This window comes from Mustela nivalis, assembly GCF_964662115.1.
Source record: "Mustela nivalis genome assembly, chromosome: 1".
Lineage (NCBI taxonomy): Eukaryota > Metazoa > Chordata > Mammalia > Carnivora > Mustelidae > Mustela > Mustela nivalis.
The window spans coordinates 174,483,165-174,504,453 of NC_139020.1; the positions used below are offsets into that span (position 1 = coordinate 174,483,165).

Here is a 21,289-nt window from a genome sequence, read left to right on the forward strand (position 1 = left end):
TAGGTGAAGGGATGGGAAAGGTGAAAAAGAAACCATCCAGATCCAAATGTATTGTCTCCTGACTGTGATATGGCAGTAGCCATCTGGGTCCCAGAACCATGTCTGCCATAAAGAAAAATGTTAACAAACAGGAAATAACTGTTCGTTGTTGTCGTACCAAATGAAATAGGAAAAAGGATGCCACAGTGAACAAGTCAATGCACCTTAGCTTTGACTGCAACTCTCTTACATACTAGCTTTGTGATTGGGGGCAAGTCCCTATGTCTTCTGAGCTTCAGAGTCTTTTGATTTTTTTTTTTAAGATTTTATTTATTTATTTGAGAGAGAGAAAGAGAGATCCCAAGCAGAGGGAGGGGCACACTGAGAAGGAGAAGCAGACTCTCCACTGAGCAGGGAGCCCGTACAGGGCTCAATCTCAGGACCCTGGGACCATAACCCAAGCTGACAGAAGCCACTTAACCAACTGAGTCACCTAGGCGCCCCTCAGCCTCAGAGTCGTAAACTAAAAATAACAATGCCTTTCTTGTAATGTTGTTATGAAGATGAATGAGATAATTTATGTAGCAAACCTCATAAAGTAAATATGTTTGGCACATAGTAGGTAATCAATAAAGGGCAGTCTCTGTAGTTATTGTAGTAAAACTAATAATGCTAATATACTTTTATTACTTTCCATGAAGCCTCTTAAGGATTATCATTCAAACCAAAATGTGTAGTTCAGTAGTTATTTATTGCTGCATAACAATATTACTACACATTTAGTGGCTAAAAACAACACACATTTATTGTCTCACACATTCTTTGAGAATCAGGGTACAGCTTAACAGGATCCTCTGCTTCGGGGTCTCTTACAACCTATGATGAGGTTGCTGGCCAGGATTAGGATCCCGCTTCAAGCTCTAAAAGGAAGGATCTGCTTCCAGGCTCATGTGTTTGTTGGCAAAATTGGATTCCTATCAGCCTTCTCTTTCTTTTGAGCTATAAGTAAAGGCTACCATGTGGCCCATTCCATAGAGCAGCCCACAACATGGCAGCTTGCTTCTCAAAGTCAATATGGAAAAAAGTATACTAGCAAGACAGAAGTTACAATCCTAAATAACATAACCACAGAAGGGTCATCCCATAAGCTTTGCTGGATTCTTTTGGTTAGAAGTTATAGGTGTCACCCACACCGGAGGGGAGAATTTACACAAGGATATGAATATGAATATGGGATCAGGGACACTATCTTAGAGGTTTTTTCCATTACAGATAGAAACAAGAGGTGTGTTTGATTTTATTTAAGGGATATTTTTAAGATAATTACAACTATTCAAAGAAGGAATGGCTATCCTATGGGGAAGTGCCTCCATTGACTAGATGAGTTTGTCAAAGATGTTAGAGATTAAATGCAGCATGAGAAAATGTCAGACACCTCATTTCCAAGGTATCTCCCCAATATGATAAGGTTTCTTTATAATATTGCTGATAGTGCTTCACTATGATTTTCCTTGAATCCATATTTTAATTGTTTGCTTAAAGGAGACCAATGTCTTCTCAAGAAACTGGTGTTCAGGGAGAAAAGAGAAAGATGGGCTAGCCCAATATCTATTCTCCACTATTCTGAAACATCTGTGAAACTTTCACTGAATAAGAAATAACCAATAAAATATAGTTATATGGTTTTAAAAAGCAAATTATTCTGTTGATAGAAGAAATCTAAACAAAGTCCTAAACAATGACTGACATTTTTGATTCCATGTTCAGAAAATAGTAATCGAGCTCATGAAATATTTGCAAAATGCCTAAAACATTTTGCTTGAAGTCAAGAGTGAAAGCATAGAATCCCAAATAGCCAAAACAATCCTAAGAATGAAAAAACAAAGCTTGAAGCTATCACTATTCTAGACTTCAAGATATACTACAAAGCTGAAGTAATTAAAACAATATGGTACTGGCACAAAAACAGACACATAGATCAATGGAACAGAATAAAGACCCAAGAAATAAACCCACAGCTATACAGTCAGTTAATCTAAGACAAAAGAGGCAAGACTATACAGTGGGGAAAAGATAGTTTCCCCAGCTAATGGTACTGGGAAAACTGGACAACTACATGTAAAAGAATGAAACTGGATCATTTTCCAACATCATATACAAAAATAAATATAAAACATATCAAAGAACCTAAATGTGAGACCCGAAACAATACAAATACTAGAACAGAGCACAGGCAGTAATTTCTGTGATTGCAGTGGTAGCAGTCTCTTTCTACATATGTCTACTAAGGCAAGGAAAACAGAAGCACACATAAACTATTGGAATTACATCAAAATAAAAAGCTTTTGCACAGGGAAAGGATCTGTCAACAAAACAAAAAGGCAACCCAGTGAATGGGAGAAGATATTTGCAAATGATACATCTGACAAGGGATCAAAATCCAAAATATGTAAAGAACTTACACACTAAAAAGGCAACAATCTGATCAAAAAATAGGCAGAAGATCTGAATAGACATTTTCCCAAAGAAGATATGCAGATAGCCAACAGACACATGAAAAGATGTTCAACATCACTAATCATGAGGGAGGGAAATGTAAATCAAAACCATGATGAGATATCTCCTCATGCCTGTCAGAATGACTAAAATAAAAAAGATAGTAAGTAATAATTATTGGTAAGGATGTGGAGAAAAAGAAACCCTCCTGCTTGTTGGTAAAAATGTAAATTGGTGCAGCCACTGGGGAAAACAGTATGGAGTTTCCTCAAAGAATTAAAATAGAAATACCATATATACCATACCATATAAATACCATATAATCCAATAATTCCACTAGTGGGCATTTATCCAAAGAAACCCCAAATACTAATCACAGCATTACTTACAGTAGCCAAGCTATGGAAGCAACCTAAGTATTCATCAATAGATGAACGGATAAGGAAGATATGTTTTTTATATGTACACACACACACACACACACACACACACACACACAATGCAGCCTCAAAAAAAAAAGGATGAGATGGTGCTATTGGTGACCACACGGATAGACCGAGAGGGTATTATGCTAAGTGAAATAAGTCAGTCTGAGAAAGACAAATACCACATGATTTCACTCAGATGTGGACTCTAAAACAAACAAAGAGGAAAACAAAAACCACGAAACAAATGAATAAACAAAAGCAGAGCCAGACCTAAAAATACAAAGGACAAACTGATGGTTGCCAGAGAGAAGGGGAGGGGCAAAATACATGAAGGGGAAAATAAGATAGAGGCTTTTAGTTATGGAATTTACAGGAATGAAAGGCACAGTATAGAGATTACAGTCAGTGATACTGTAATAGCATTGTATGGTGATGGTGTGGCTACCCTAGCATATATATATATATACATAGCATATATGTACCTATAGCATAATACACAGAAAAGTTGAATCCCGGGGTGCCTGGGTGGCTGCGGGTTGCGCCTTTGCCTTTGGCTCTGGTCATGATCTGGGGGTCCTAGGATCGAGCCCCGCATCGGGCTCTCTGCTCAGCGGGGAGCCTGATTCCCTCTCTCTCTGCCTGCCTCTGTGCCTACTTGTGATCTCTTGTCTGTCAAATAAAATAAAATCTTTAAAAAAAAAGTTGAATCCCTATAATGTACACCTAAAACTAGTGTAATATTGTGTGTCAACTATATTCAAATTAAAACAAATAAGCTAAATTTACTTAGGAAAAAAAAGGGTGAGGCTTAGAGTAAGACTGGTTCTAAGTCCTTTTCTGATAATTATTTCCAGGTGACCTGGACCAAGTTATTTAATTATCATGTACCTCAGTGTCATCATCTGTAAAAATGGGGTAATAGTATTACTACTCAAACACAATTGTTTGAGGAGTAAATGAATTTATTCTTGTCAATCTTCTACATGGCATGATCTTACTGCTTATTAATAAGTATTGGCTGTTCTCATAATACTATCTAGTCAATGGATTAAAAGTAGAGACAAATGATGGCTTTTGAAAATAAAATAGTTTTTTAAACTAATGAATTCTTGCCTATAAGTATGTAATTAGCATCACGAATTAAACCTTCACACTTCTATTATATCAAGAATTTGATGATTTATAGGGCATATACAGAACCAGCAAATTACCTTTTGTCATAGCCTGATTACAATGCTTTTGTTATTCTCTTTTTGGTTTTTGCTTTTAAAACTGTACAGTTTTTTTTTTTTTTATGCTTTTGCTATTCTTAATGAGAACCTTGGAAGAGATTAAAATGCAAGAAAACAGGTGGTTTCTCACATTTTAATAATAACAGGGTAATGAAGCCTTTGTCTTCCAATTTAATTAATAAATTGTCCCCTTTTGATCCAAAAGCAGTAATAGCTTTTGGTAAATAATCAGCCTGCCAGTATTTGTCAAACATTTCACACCAAATTGCTATCATTTGGAATAGAGATGTATGTGGTTCACAAACCCTCCTCCTGGTTTTTTCCCAGGAGCAATGCACAACTAAATCAGCTCAGAAAGAACATGAGGATTTGGAAGAACTCACTTGAATATATTAAAAGACATTTCACAGAAGGGATAGTTTACATTCTTGCACAGACTTGAGCAATGCTAAGAAATTACTCTAAGGAGACTGCTTGCTTCCTTCCCTTTCTCCTTTCTTTGTATGTGGGGATTTACAGGAGAAAAAAATTTACCCTGATGGGGAGAGAGTTTCAGAATTAACCATAGATTGAATTGGTATACCTTGCCAGTATGCCTTCACCATCAATTAGCTTCCTTGTCAAACAGAAGGTTTTTATTTCTAATCTGTTGTAGTCATACCAATTGCTATGAGGCAGTAGACAGGTATTGGACACCACAAAGATTTCTGTTCAGAACTAATCAGATGCTAATTGGTTCTAAGAGAGGCTATTCCATCCCCCATCTCTACCTTGCTATTCTTTTTCTCAGATAAGGACATCTTTTTGCAAAATTACAGTTGTACATCAGGTAAGATACAGAATGGAAAACAATCTGGAGGTTTCTGACCAAACTTAACATAGTCTTATCATATCCTCCAGCAAGCACACTCCTTAGAACATACTGAAAGGAGTTGAAAAATTATGTTCACCCACAAACCTGCACACGGATGTTTATAGCAGCATTATTCATAATTACCAAAACTTGGAAGCAGCCAAGATATCCTTCGGTAGGTGAATAGATAAATTACTGTGGTACATCTAGACAATGGAGTTTTATTCAACACTAAAATGAAATGAATTACCAAGGCGTGAAAAGATCTGGAGGAACTTTTAAGTACCTATTACCAAGTAAAAGAGAAGCCATTTTGGAGGCGACATAATATATGATTTCAACCATATGGCATTCTGGAAAAGGCAAAACTATGGAGACAATAAAAAGGTCAGCAGCTGCCAGAAGTTGGGGGAGGGAGAGGAGAGGTGAGTAGACAGAGCACAGATTTTTAGGGCAATGAAAGAAAATACTCTGTATGATAGTATATTAATGGATATATGTCATAAATTTGTCCAAACCCATAGAATATAAACACCAAGAGCGAACTCTCAGGTAAACTGTAGACTTTGATTGATTATGATGTGTCGATGTAGGTTCATCCTTGGTTTTAAAACAAAGGACCACTCTGGTGGGGGATGTTGATAATGAGGAGGCGATGCATGTGGGAAGATAGGGGGCATACGGGATATCTCTGTACCTTCCTCATGGTTTTGATGTAAACCTGAAGGGGAGCCTGCTTCCTCCTCTCTCTCTGCCTGCTTGTGATCTCTCTCTGTTAAATAAATAAAATCTTTAAAAAAAAAAAAATTAAGTATTTAAAAAGGAAGAAAGATACAAAGGCAATCTTTCATAAAGCAAAGAGAAGAGGAGCCTTATTCCACTAATTCGTGGCTCCAGACAAGAGACCTCTGCTAAGGGTGAAAGTATTCAGTTTATAGTGTCCCCACCTTTCTTCCCCTCTTCCCTGTGCCTGCTAACTTAAACGCCCATTAAATCTGTGCCACTATTTATTTGTAATGTGAGCACCTGTGTCTCAGTTACTAGACCAAGACAACCAGCTGATTTCACATACCACTGAACAGCAAATAGACATTATTGTCATAAGCTATAAAATTTTTACATACATACACATGCACATAACTCTTGAAAGAACAGTGTGTTTGTTGAGCTAGAAAAAATAAGAGAAGAAAATCAAGGACGGTAGAAGATTTCATTACTCAGCATGTCCCAACTTGAATATAGGGAAGTAATACAGCATAAGAATATTCTGGATCGGGGCACCTGGGTGGCTCAGTGGGTTAAGCCACTGCCTTCAGCTCAGGTCATGATCTGAGGGTCCTGGGATCGAGTCCCGCATTGGGCTCTCTGCTCAGTGGGGAGCCTGCTTCCCTCTCTCTCTCTCTCTGCCTACTTGTGATCTCTCTCTGTCAAATAAATAAATAAAATCTTTAAAAAAAAAAAAAGAATACTCTGGATCAGGGGCTCCTGGGTGGCTCAGTCGTTGGGCGTCTACCTTCGGCTCAGGTCATGTCCCGGCGTCCTGGGATCAAGCCCTACATCGAGTCCAACATCAGGGCTCCCTGCTCCAAGGGAAGACTGCTTCTCCCTCTCCCGCTTCCCCTGCTTGTGGGAGTCACTGTCTCTCTTTCTCTGTCAAATAAATAAATAAAAGTAAAAAAAAAAAAAAAAAAAAGAATACTCTGGATCCATAGACTGTCTGATTTTGTTTTATGGGGGCCCTTGGGCAAGGCATTCAAAGCTTGGATTTTGATTTCTTAGTTTCCTCATCTGTAAAATGGGAATAATATTGGATTCTACGTCACGAGTTGATATGATAATTAAAGGAATTAATATGAGTGAAGTGCCTAACACAATATCTAGTTCATTATAAATGACTGATGAATAGTAGGTAGAAGAAATCTGAATGGCTGTAATAGAGTAACAGCAGCAATAGGACTTTATCTTTTACTTTCCTGAATCCAACAGGATAGTGTATATATCAATACAAGATTCTTAAAATTGCAGGACCCGGCCTTTCTCTATCCTACCACTCAAATGAACTTAAAATAAAAAACAAAATTTTGCTTTGTGTCAATGGCAAATATTTCACTGAAAATCCTATTTTTTTTGGTGATAATTTACTTTCAGGAAACAGAAATATCCTTTGGTCCAATGACTGTGAAAAGCATTGCTTTCAAACAAGGTATGAGAACTGTTAAAAGGTATGCTGAGGCACATTTAAATTTTTTAGAGTTTCCTTAAGCATGTTTCAGCTAGAACTGGGACAGTGCCAAACCCAAGGTGATCTAGAGTGCTCCACCAACAGAAGCAAGGGGCAAGGTTTTTACAGAGAAGACATTAAAGGGAAGCAAAGCAATTATTTGATTGTTGTTGGCAAATAATCTGCCATGTTTGTATTGATATTTTCTGACTTGCTGCTCTTAAGTTCTATTTTCTTGGATTCGACTGCATGATTCTGGCTTAGATTTTGGTTAGCTTGTATAGGTTAGCAAGGCATTAGAGCCATCTCACTGTATGACCTCCTTATTTAAATACTTTAATCAAATTTAAAGCTATTATTTTGTTTATTACAACGGTCATACAAACTCATTCTGGCAGAGAATCTATAGTGCTTTGCATGTGGTCTTTTTTGATTAAAGCCACATTTACCACCTGTGAACACAACACATGTAGAAAAACGACTTACAATTGGCCCTTTCAGAACCAATTCTGAAATTAATGCATTTGGATTTCACATGTATTTTTCTTCATCAACATTGCTCTTGTTGTAAAGAACTTGTACATTTAAAAAAACTTATTTGCTTGATTTATTTTTGCTTTGAAAAAAAAGACACCCAAATCATGAGCTAAAAGACAATGTAACGCATTAGATAGACAACATTTATTACCATTTCTCTCTTATATCTGCTTGGGTACATTGATTAGTGAAGTATACTATTATTATTTGATTTTGGTGTTTCCATCGTTACAGTTAATGTTCCTTGAGTTCCCACTATGGGGCAGGTGATGCCAAATGTTTTCTTTTCCTAGGGAGGGAGAGAGAAAGCACATGTGCATGGCCCTGAGATCATGGTCTGAGCCAAAATCAAGAGTCAATGCTTAACCGACTGAGCAGCCCATGTGCCCCGATGTCAAGTATTTTTATATATACCTCCATAATCTCCTTGTAAACCCGTGAAGGAGGTGATATAATAATTCCAATTTTACAGATGAAGAAACTAAAGTGCTACAGACGTTAAGTAGTTTTACCAACACCGTACTTATTGCAGTGGATGGACAAGAATTTAAATCCAGGCAGTCTTTTCCAGCATCCCCTCTACCATCTTCCTTATTTGTTGAAAGCATTGTTCTGCCACTAAAAACAATAGTTTCTGACCTTCTCCTCATACAACTTGTCTGGTGATTCTGCATCTTGGGGGTGAGGACATTGAGGCTCAAAAGGGATGAGTTCAGTCACTCAGCTAGCAAAAGTGGGGAGCCAGGACTTGAACCCCAGAAGTGTCTCTACTGCCCCAGTTGGACACAAGGCTATCTGTTCTGCTCAACAAGAAAACTGAGTTTTTCAGTTTTAGCTTTGCAAGATGAAAAGAGTTTTGGAGGTGAATGGTGGTGGTTGCACAACAGTATGAATGTACTTAGTACCCCTGAATTGTACACTGGCTAAAATCATAAGTTCTATGTGTGTGTGTTTCACCACAATTAAAAAAAAAACACACACACACACATAAAGATGGTTAGTTTTTGGGTAAAGAAGTATTTTCTCCTTGGACTGGCTTGCATTGCTAGCAGAATAATTGAGGCTATCAGAAGTATCTTGTTTTCTAAGTGCTGGCCTTCTAAGTCTACCTGGCCTGAAATGCCCACTCTTTTTGTTCCTTCTTACATTTAAGGCAAGGTCACTTTGCACCTAACCCCATGAATAGAGTATCATCCATTCATCCATTAGCATCCATTAACACATCCTCAGGGAATACCTGTCCACAGATTTAGAAAACAGTGTCCAAAGAAAATGGATCACAGTACTCATGAATTTCAACAAGTGGTTGGTGGAAGAGATAAGAAACATAGCAAATACAGCTCAATTCCTCCCTGATGCTGAGAGAGCACTGAAATGGGAAGAGGGGGACATTGCTAGGATAATCAGAACCTGGGATATCCCAGCAGCAAGTGACCATAATTTACATCCACCCAATCTTCCTTACCTCAAATCCTTTCCACTGCTGCAGATTAATAAAACCTTAGTGTTTTACAAAGCACTTACTTTCTCTGATCATGTTTCATCTCTTAAACACCAATAATACCAAGAATACAAATACTAAATGAAGGCTGCGGTGTGGCTAAATTTTTTGCATGAGTTTAGAAGATTTGGGGGAGAGCACAGAAAAGGAAACAAAACACTTAAGTTTTTAGTTTTAAAATGACAATGTTTCAGTACTCTATACCTTCAATGTCATCCCAATCAAAATAAGAGCAGCATTTTTCAAAGTGCTGGGATAAACAATCCTAAAGTTTTATGGAACCAAAAAAGACCCTGAATCACTAAGGAAATGTTGAAAAAGAGAAACAAAACTGGGGGCATCACGTTGCCTGATTTCAAGCTTTACTACAAAGCTGTGATCACCAAGACAGCATGGTGCTGGCACAAAAAAAGACACACAGACCCATGGAACAGAGCAGAAAGCCCAGATATGGACCCTCAACTCTATGGTCAACTACTCTTTGACAAAGCAGGAAAAAATACCCAGTGGAAAAAAGACAGTCTCTTCAATAAATGGTGCTGGGAAAATAGGACACCTATGTATAGAAGAATGAAACTCGACCATTCTCTTACACCATAGACAAGGATAAACTCAAAATGGATGAAAGACCTCAACATGAGGCAGGAATCTATCAAAATCCTAGAGGAGAATGTAGGCAGTAACCTCTTCCACATCGGCCACAGCATCTTCTTTCAAGACATGTCTCCAAAGGCAAAGGAAACAACAACAACAAAAAAAAATGGACTTTTGGGACTTCATCAAGATCAAAAGCTCCTGCATAGTAAAGGAAACAGTCAACAAAACAAAGAGGCAACCCAAGGAATGGGAGAAGATATTCGCAAATGACATTACAGACAAAGGGCTGACATCCAAGATCTATAAAGAACTTCTCCAACTCAACACCCAAAACACAGATAATCATGTCAAAAAATGGACAGAAGACATGAAAAGACACTTCTCTAATGAAGACATACAAATGGCCTGCAGACACATAAAAAAATGTTCCTCATCATTAGTCATCAGGGAAATTCAAATAAAAACCACAGTGACCTTATACCAGTTAGAATGGCAAAGATTAACAAGGCAGGAAACAACAAATGGTGGAGAGGATGTAGAAAAAGGGAACCATCTCTACACTGTTGGTGGGAATGCAAGTTGGTGCAGCCACTTTGTAAAACAGTGTGGAGATTCCTCAAAAAATTAAACATAGAGCTACCCTATGACCCTGCAATTGCATTACTGGGTATTTATCCCAAAGATACAGATGTAGTGAAGAGAAGGGGCAATTGTACCCCAATGTTCTTAGCAGCAGTGGCCACAAGAGCCAAACTGTCGAAAGAACCAAGATGCCCTTCAACAGATGAATGGATAAAGAAGATGTGGTCCATATATACAATGGAATATTACTCAGCCATCAGAAAGGATGAATACCCAACTTTTGCAACAACATGGATGGGACTGGAGGAGATGATGCTGAGTGAAATAAGTCAAGCAGAGAGAATCAATTGTCATATGGTTTTATTTACTTGTAGAAAGTAAGAAATAATATAGAGGGCATTAGGAGAAGGAAAGGAAAAGTGAATTGAGGCAAATAGGCGGGGGAGATAAGCCATGAGAGACTGTGGACTCTGAGAAACAAACTGAGGGTACTGGGTGAGGGGATGGGTAAGCCTGGTAGTGGGTATTAAGGAGGACATGTATTGCAAGGAGCACTGGGTGTTGAACATAAACAATGAATCTTGCAACACTGCATTAAAAACTAATGATGTATTTTATGGTAACCTAACATAACACAATTTAAAAAAATTTAAAAAATTAAATGACAATGTTTCAAATTGGAACAATAACAAGGTGGTTTACAGGAAATCTGCATAAATAGAGACTATCATTTCAGTGGTTTGGGAGTGATTTTGCCAAATATTATTTTGCACTACTTTAGTAATACTCTGGCCTGCTAGGGGCTATAATGAGATACGGCTAATGAATTCACAAGGAACTCGGGGAGCTGTGAGGGGGACAGCACAGGCCAGAGGTGACTGAATGTGCTCAATGACTGGGGAATTCTTTAAACTTGCCAGAGTGCATTGAAAGGGAGGAAAACCTTGCCAGCATTTTAATTCTATGAACACATTTTCAATACACTCATCTTAAGTCATTATTTCTCCTTGTTTGTGGAAGAACAGAGATCTTTTGTGTGCTAGGTTTAAATTGGAATGAAAAACATTAGTAAGAAGGTCTAGGGATTTGAGCTTCAGTCTTCTAATTGCATGTTTGGTAAGGGTGTCCAAACCCAATAAAATGAAGCCATAAATCAAAACCCAACTGTGAGAGGAATAGTTATAATTGATATATAATGAACACTTTTTAAGTGGTATACACTTGACACTAATCATATTAGAATCTAATTTCCTCCTGAAATAAGCTCACTCTAAGAAAATTTTTAAAAAAGATAGCACCTCTCCACTTTGGATTTTATTAATCTTCCATTTTGTTTAGCCTGGGCACTCATGAAAGAAAAAAAAAAAAACACTCCATAAATATAAAGAAATGAGATAAGATCATAAATCTTCTGTATCTGCTAAATTCTGACAGTGATTAAATATTGAAATAGATTCACTTCACTGGAAACACACACACACACACACACACACACAAAGATCTTTGCAGAAATACAAAGTGCTGACTGAGTTCTTAATAGTTTCAAAGCTCTAATAAGTAAAATCCTATTATATAATGTACTGCATGACCCACTCTGTAATGTTATAACTTTTTTTGATGTGATAAATTGCTGTTGGGAATTAAAAATAAATAAGATTGTTATAGATTATAGCTAGATCTGTTTCCTTTTATTACTATTTATTATTTATTTATTATTATTCCTTAATTATTTTATTATAATTTATTCCTTACATATGACTACCAATCAATATTAAAAAATGAAGACTTCTTTCCTAAAATTTGTGAGATAACATATCAGTGTGAATTATGGAAATTGTCATATCTCTAGATAAGCTGAGCCTTACTCTAGTGCCCTTCAACATATTATCATTTAAAAATGTGCCTCACTCTCTCATTTCTTTTTTTTTTTAATTTTATTTATTTACTTTTTCAGTGATCCAAAATTCATTGTTTATGTACAACACCCAGTGCTCCATGCAATATGTGTCCTCTTTAATGCCCACTACTGGGTTCACCTGTCCCCCATCCGCTTCCCCTCTAAAACCCTCAGTTTAGTAGTTGACCATAGAGTTGAGGGTCCATATCTGGGCTTTCTGCTCTGTTCCATGGGTCTGTGTGTCTTTTTTTGTGCCAGCACCATGCTGTCTTGGTGATCACAGCTTTGTAGTAAAGCTTGAAATCAGGCAACGTGATGCCCCCAGTTTTGTTTCTCTTTTTCAACTTTTCCTTAGCAATTCAGGCTCTCCTCTGGTTCCATACAAATTTTAGGATTGTTTGTTCCAGCTCTTTGAAAAATGCCAGTGGAATTTTGATCAGGATGGCATTGATTGCTCTAAGCAATATAGACATTTTAACAATGTTTATTCTTCCAACCACGATGCTCTCTAACTTCTGAATAACTTTTGACACTCAGCTGGCAAAATAAGAGCAATCTGACTAAGTTTAACACTCATTAATGTCACATGTTTAAGAAAAATGCGTATTTGATTATTTTCAAGAACATATGGAAAAATATGAGATTATAGAAGTTTTATACATGGCAAGGTTTATATGTAAATATAAACTGACATTGTGTATATTGTAAATATAAAACAACAAAGATAAGCTGGGATTTCAAAAGATGTTTTAACTCTTTCTCTTCCTGTTTCTCTTGCCCTTCCCTTCCCCTCCACTTTCTTCCTTTCTCTCTGGAGCAATTCAATATTAAAGGCTTTGGCAGAGTACAACAAAGTATGTGTACCAAAACTGGGAGGGGACCACAGTGATCCAGAGGAGGATGTCAAGAAAAGTACATTATCCACTAGGAGAGTTACTCTGTGAAGCACACTGAAGCCTTACTGGGGTAAGGAAGACATCAAAACAGTAGGGTACACTGGTAGGGGTATTGGGGCCCACTTGAGGTAATGAGGAGATTCACATAAAGGATGCCAAGCATGGGGCGCCTCAATCCCCGTGGATGGAGGAAAGCATTCATCTGGGGTACAGGGTGATGGCTGAGACAGGATATTAGTTATATACAGGAGGACTGATCAAATAAGTAAATAAATTTAAAACAACAGGAGCTAGATTTCTCACTATCAGAGAAGGGGAGAAATAAATGAGAAAAGGAGAACTAGGTTGAACTCTCTGTGTTCAATTAACACCACAGGTATGAATCCATGGTTTTCAATGTATATATGATGGATATGGAAATAAATATAAATATAATTGTCACTGTACTGTGTGTATACATATGTATGCTGCCTGGTTCTGTTTGATAGAGGTCCTGGAAATAGTGACTCACCAATAGCAATAAGCACTCTTAGTGCCCCAATGTTGGCTTCTAAATACCATTCTGGACTCCTTGGAAAAATGCCTGATTTCATGGCTGAAGAATGGAAATAAAGTACAACATGGCCATGGAGCATCTTGTTATGCCAGAAAACGTGAAAGCACTGAAAAAAAAAAAAAAATGTCCAGAGGGTGTAGAAGACAGCTAGAAGATATTCTCAATAGCTGAATGAAACAATAGAGCATCTAAACATAACAACTAATTGTAAGCTGCTGAATAAAATAGGAAACCATGAGTTCCTTTTACAGATGTAAGGAAATGAATTAATTGAACATTTTATGAGGAACAGGATATTTATAAATTTCTAATTAACTCCCAATAAAATAATTACTAATCATAAATAGAAAAAGTGTATCTTTATAGTAGAGAAATCTACAGACATCATTTTAATCAAGTGGTGTAAATGAACAAATAGAATGAGACAAATAGAAATCATGTGCTATGTATGGATGCAGTGAAAAGAACACAGCTTTGCTCTGGTGATATTCCTGCTAAAAATGCATCACCGAAATCTAATTATAAGGAACATCACACAAACTCAAATTGAGAAACAGTTTAGAAGACACCTGGCCTGTGATCTTCAAAAGTGTCAAGGTCATAAACTGAAGGAAATATAGACAGACTGCTCCGAATTCAAGAGCATCTAAATCACACAGAAATGTGGCTTGTAATTCTGAACTGGATTTGTGACTCTAAATGACATTAATGAAACAGTTGGTGAAATCTGAATGGGATCTGAGGTTGAGGTGGCAGTAATGTCTCAATTCTAATTTCCTGCTTTTGATGGGTGTATTACGGTGATGTAAGGGAATGTCTTTGTTTCTATGCTATTTGGTGATACTATGGCACAGCCTCTGCAATTTATTCTCCAGTGATTCAGAAAAAGGTCTCTGTTACTGTATTCACAATTTTTCTGTACGTCTGTTTGGGTCTTTCAATTTTTTTTAAAGAAATGATAAGATCTTTTGTACAAGTCTCTCACAGCAAGATCTGTTATTCTCCCAATTTAAAGACAATTGTGATCATTCTGATTGCTTTTACAATCTGAATTTTAATGGATGTCATAGATTTTTACCACCCTAGAGAAGTTCTATAAAATTCAATTATTTTCTTGCTCAGTTTATATCTCACTGAGATGTATTTACACATTGTACCCTGGGACCTAAGGATAATATGGAAAATCAATTGTTTAACAAAATGGAATGTGACCCTATGACAGCATACATTGTTCACATATTTGGTTTCAAATGTGCTTATTTAATTCCATTTTAGAGTGAAATCAGATAAAATTAAAATTCTATTTAAGTATTCTCCAGAAGTTAACTGAACCCCCAAAGTGATTAGCCACAAAGAAATTTTAATTAGTTTGATGAAATCTGCCTTTTAAGCAGTTGGAAACTTGGAGATCCAACAAAATCTGTTTTTGTTTTGTTTTTTTGTTGGGTTTTTTTTTTTTGTTTTTTTCCTTAAAGAAAGATAGAAAACACAACCCAGGGATCTAAAATGCTTTGTCTGAGAGAAGCAGAGAGGCAATTCCATACCAGCCCAGTACAATTTGTATGAAACTGTGTTCCTCCACAGTTATTTCTTTCTTAATATGTGTGTTGGATTCCAGATTACCAAGAGGCTACAGTAGGCATGATACCGGAAGGTGAATAATGGTATTAAGAGAAACAATATGGATTATCAACACTGTATTTTACATAATGCCAGATAAAACAATGTGCCTTGCATAGCAAATCTGTGCTGAAAAGGGACAATCTTATCACATTACCATGGATCAGTGTGACTTTCCTTTTCAAAGTGGAGTTCCCATCAGGGTTACAAGCCAAGGTTTTTTCGAACTATGTATTTTCAAAGACTTCATTTCAGACTCCTTGGGCTGGAGCAGCATGTAAATTGTCAGGAAAAAAATATTGATGCCCTGAAGCTACCAACAGAGCCAGTTGTACAGCCAAATGTGCAGATTTGGCAAACCAGCTGTTTTCCCTGCTCAAGGAATTTTCCTGTTGTGATCCTGTTCAGCAAATCAAACAAGCATTACATCAGTTGCTTTTATATTATAGCAAAACCCGAGGCTTCCGTGCAGATTTAAACAAAGGCTACTCGATATTTTCTTTTCTGGTGCTGATTATTTCTTCACTTGCTTTTTATATGCAAGGTCCAGATACTGAGAATGACTAGCAGACACAAAGTTACCCCTCATATTGGTGTTTTTAACTACCAGTAAAAACAGAGAGAGAGAGAGAGAGAGAAATTGGGATTAGGCAGAGAAGAGGCTGAGCAAGTTATGAGAATACAATGTTGGTTTTTTGTTCCTTTGTTTCTACAGTGATAGAACCAGGAGGGGAATGAGTTCTGTCTGTTAAATTCACTATCTTTGAATTATCAGCACATACAAAAGTGCCTGGCCGATTTCTGAATTTAAAAGTGCTAATTCATAGGATAGAAAAAAAGTGAATTATATCAAGTTCTCACTGTGTGTTTAGATCATTACTCTTGGGAGAAGGTAAATTCTGGGAGGATGAAACCTCACAAGATGAAAAAGAAAACTCCTCTCATTCCCACTTTCTCTGAAAATATGGCTTTCTAATTGAGTCCCCTTGTCAGGTCAGAAAGAAGTGCACACAAAATGTTTCTTAGAGCATCCTTCATTCTTAATTTATTCATTCATTTAATACATATTTATTATGTATCTACTATGTGTCAAACACTGTAATATGTGTTGAAGATTTAAACATGAATAGACAATGTCCCTGTCTCACGAAGCTCCGTGAGAGTTACTGAAAGAAAGAGATTCTGCAGTACAGTGCGGTTAAGTACTATAAAATGTAAAGTACCAAGATGTGACCTTTGACCCAGGTGATGCGAATATTCATAGGGAATGAACATAAAATAATATGAGAGGAGTCTAATAAAATAGAAAGACAGACAGGAAGACTGAATCATTATGGTACTCAAAGGATAAAAGCCCTCAGGTGATTAGCCATGCTAAAATCTTTCCTTTTAAAAAATTAACTCATAATAGATGTGAAAGTTAAAACATCTCCACTGTTTGCCAGAGACGAATACTTTGTAAAATAAAGCATTTACTGGCGATGTAGCACTTAAAAAGGGGGGGGGGGCGGGGGAGCAAATAAATAAATAAATAAATATATATATATTTTAAGATTTAATCTATTTATTTGACAGACAGAGATCACAAGTAGGCAGAGAGGCAGGCAGTGGAGGCGGGGGGAAGCAGACCCCCCCGCCAAGCAGAGAGCCCAACATGGAACTCTATCCCAGAATCCTGGGACCATGACCCTAGCCTAAGGCAGAGGCTTAAACCCACTGAGCCACCCAGGTGCCCAAAATAAATTCTTGAAAAGTAATGAGATGGGATGCTTGGGTGGCTCAGTTTGTTAAGTATCTGCCTTTGGCTCAGGTCATGATCTCAGGGTCCTGGGATCGAGTCCCGCCTGCATCAGGCTCCTTGCTCAGCAGGGAGCCTGCTTCTCCCTCTGCCTGCTTCTCAGTCCGCTTGTGCTTTTTCCCTCTCTGAAAAGCAAACAAACAAATAAATAACAACTTTTTTTTAAAAAGGAAAAGTAATGCGATACCTTCTGATTTCAGTTCATTCTTTTGGTCTGAGGTTGGTCTGCTGGTTTTGTGTTCTGTCTGAAATCTCACTATCTAACTCTTATCATTTCGCAAGCTACTATTTATTAGACACTGTGCTAAGTGTTATACATACATTAGCTTATTAGTTTTTATTTTATTTTAATTTATTTGTTTCTAATTAAGTAAACTCCATGCCCAACATGGGGCTTGAACTTGCAACCTTGAGATCAAGAGTCACATGCTCTACCAACTGAGCCAGCTAGATGCCCCAGTCTCATTAATTTTTAAAAAGATGTTGTAAATTAGGCATTTCTAATCCTATTATAGAGAAGATAAAATTTGGGTTCGAAATAGTTAAAAACTCAATATTTTACATCTTGTAAGAGAAGCAGCATCACTCAGTAGTCTGTGATCTTCCCAACTGAATTAATGCCTTTTATTTTATTTTTTTTTATTTTTTAAAAGATTTTATTTATTTATTTATTTATTTGTCAGAGAGAGAGAGAGAGAGACAGAGCACAAGCCGGCAGAGTGAAAGGCAGAGGCAGAGAGAGAAGCAGGATCCCTGCTGAGCAAGGATCCCAATGTGGGACTCGATCCCAGGACCCTGGGATCATGACCTGAGTCAAAGGCAGTGGCTTAACCAACTGAGCCACCCAGGTGTCCCAAGTAATGACTTTTAATAAAATGATCATATTCATGCCTATTTGGTTTTGTTATCAATAACTGTTACATATTCAGATTTTCTCCAACCTGAGAAATTTAGTTTTTGTGCCACTGTTTCTGAGGGCCATTACCAATATGGGATTTAAGGCAGAACTTCTGTTTGTGTGGATATACAAATTGTTGAAACACACGTTGAAATGAAAAGTTCTGAGCTCCAGTTAATCTACTAAATAAGAATTTCAGGGAGTAGATTCATTAAGCAACACATTTACCAAGATAAACCAGGTAATTCCAATGCAAGTAATCTGTGGACCACATTTTGAGTCACATTATTCAATTATTTTAAGATGGTAGTTGAAGTGACCCTGAGGGTGGGACAGAGCTGTTACATAGTCTGAATGTTCTTAGTAGCCCAAGGATAGGGAATCTATAATCAACTTTAAAATCAGCCTTTATAGGATGTTTTAGTTTATGATTTCAACATATATTTACTGAACACCTAAAAGATGCTGGCTGGCAACAGAGATCAAACTGAGAACAGAAGAAATATCTGTTCACACAGATCTTACATTTTTAATCATGAAAAAACAAAAAACAAAAAAAGATACAAAGAAAGAGTTAATGTCTATAAGTGCAAAGAAAGAAATAAAACTGTGAAGTGATGGGACTTGGAGTGGTAGATATTTTGAATGAATGTTCAGGGAGGCATTCTCAGGGGAGATGGGCATTTGAGTTGCAATTTTTTTTTTTAAAGATTTTATTTATTTATTTGACAGAGAAAGAGATCACAAGCAGGCGGAGAGGCAGGCAGAGGGAGAAAGCCCGAAGTGGGGCTCGATCCCAGGACCCTGGGATCATGACCTGAGCCGAAGGCAGAGGCTTAACCCACTGAGCCACCCAGGTGCCCCTGAGTTACAATTCTTGAGAAAGGTAGAAATCAGCCAAGAACCAGTCACAAGAAAGAGAGTAGGAAATATCCAGTATGTAGGCCACTTGGCGGGAAGGAAGCTTGGCACCAACAGGGAACCAAGAGAAGATAGTGTGGCAGTGCAATCAGGGGAGAGAACAAGTACACTAGAGGGAAATCATGCATTTAAGGGCAGATGTGGATTGATTCTAAGTAGAAGGGAGGCCACTGTAGGGTTTTAAGCAAGGTATCAAGATGGTTTGCTATGTAATTCTTTATAATAACTCATACAAATAGATCTATTGTGCTGGATGGGACTGTACATCATTCATTCATAAATAAACAAAGATCCATGAGTTGATCTTTTTTTGTGTCTTCCTACTAGAAATTAATTTATTAAAATTTATTATTAATTTATTATTAATTTATTACAATTCTCTTATTAATGATACAAAGCTTTTACCTTCATATACTGGCCACACCTTGCTCAAATACAGCTACAATTCTAATCCCATCTTCTTAGAATTAAGATTTGAGGGTCATCCATGCCATTCACATGTTCATAGACCTTGACTGTGGTAACTGTCTTTGAGGAGTTAATGCAGAAAGTGTGGTTGGTTATTCCTTGCATGTCTCCAAGAGAACCTGAAGCCATGATAGGGATGGACTCCAAAGCCTGACGTATCTGGACTCCATCTGATGCATGTCTTTTTCTCCTGCTGCTTTTATTCAGTAGAGTTTGATATGATAAATTTTTGCCAGGAGTATAACCTGTTACTGGGTTTTCTGGGTCTTTTTATCCAATCGCTGAACTTCAGTTTGAGTAACACCATTGAAATGCTGCCTACTGTTTGTTTCAGCCCATAGAAATATAGTAGTGATTTTAATCTATTTGTTAATTGATCTTGATTCTCATTTGGTAACGACTGCTTTCTTTATAGTCTTTCCCGATAATACCACCATGGTCTAGTTTTATATATAAAGGAGATACACACACACACACACACACACACACACAGGCACACAGATTTATACTTATTTATATATGTAAACTTATACTTGAGTATATGTTGCATAATAAAGAATTTGACTGGTTTTTATTCTTGGTTGCTGGGAGTAAGACTTTAAATCTTGGAATTTCCCAAATAATATGTGGGTTTTTTTTAAGATTTTATTTATTTGTCAGAGAGAGAGTGTGTGTGCACAAGCAGGCAGAGTAGCAGGCAGAGGCAGAGAGAGAAGCAGGCTCCCCACTGAGCAAGGAGCCTGATGCGGGACTCAATCTCAGGACCCTAAGATCATGACCTGAGCCAAAGGCAGCAGCTTAACCCACTGGGCCACTCAGGCGTCTCTCAAATAATATGTGTTTTTGTTATGCGTGACATTTGGGTCACACTCAGTTTATGCTAAGAAGATAACTCTGGATGGAGTCTTGTCACTACAAATACCGAGCTTGTGGTTAGAGGTTTGGGGCTTGGAGCCAGCTTGACCTCCAGGAAGGGGTGAAAATGGGGGGTTGCAGTGTGAGTTCACCTAGATGGCCAACGATTCTACCAACCCTATGTAATGAAGACCCAATAAGAGCCCTGGACACAAAGGCTTGGGGGAGCTTCTTGGCTGATGAACACATCAATGTCCTGAGAAGAGTGATGTGCCCTGGTTCCATGGGAAGAGGGGACGGAAGCCTGCATTTGGGATCCTTCCAGACCTCACACTATGTGTCAGTTGGCTTCACTTGACTGGTCCTGATTTGTATTCTTTATAATGAAACTGTAATTGAAAACACTTTCCTGAGTTCTGTGAACCATTCTAGTGAATTACTGAACATGAGTGGAGGTCATGGGAACTTGCCAGTTCTGCAGCCAGTTGATCAGAAGCAGTGGCCTGGGAACCTCCAACTTCACTGCTGGCATCTTAAATTGGAAGGCAGTCTTATTGGGGACCATGCCCTTCAACCTGTGGTAGTCTTATGCTAACTCTTATTGGTTACTATCAGAATGAACTGCAGTATTCCAGTGTACCTATATGAAGGATAAAGGTCTGGTGCCATGAATGATATATGTAATTTTAAGATAATGCCTTGTTTACAATGCGCAATGTTTCACATACTTTTAAAAAAGTTGTTCAAGCCTCTTTGAGAACAATGTACAATGAAGCCCAGATTGGCTCTGTCCATGGTAGAGATTTATAACCAATGCCCTTTACTTCTTATTTGAATTTAATTACTAAGTGATTTTGGTACTTACTACATGATACATATATAAGGTGCCTAAGGAAGTGTTCTATGCATATTCAGGGGTCAATCCATGTTGGCCTTCTTATTGTCCAACTCTTT

At 37.5% G+C, this 21,289-nt stretch overlaps 1 long non-coding RNA gene across 1 annotated transcript in view; it reads right to left on the reverse strand.

The window, feature by feature from the left end:
• The window catches only part of LOC309869282, a 90,422-nt gene that overhangs the window by 11,270 nt on the left and 57,863 nt on the right, over positions 1-21,289 (reverse strand). The gene's annotated exons all lie outside the window — the stretch shown is intronic.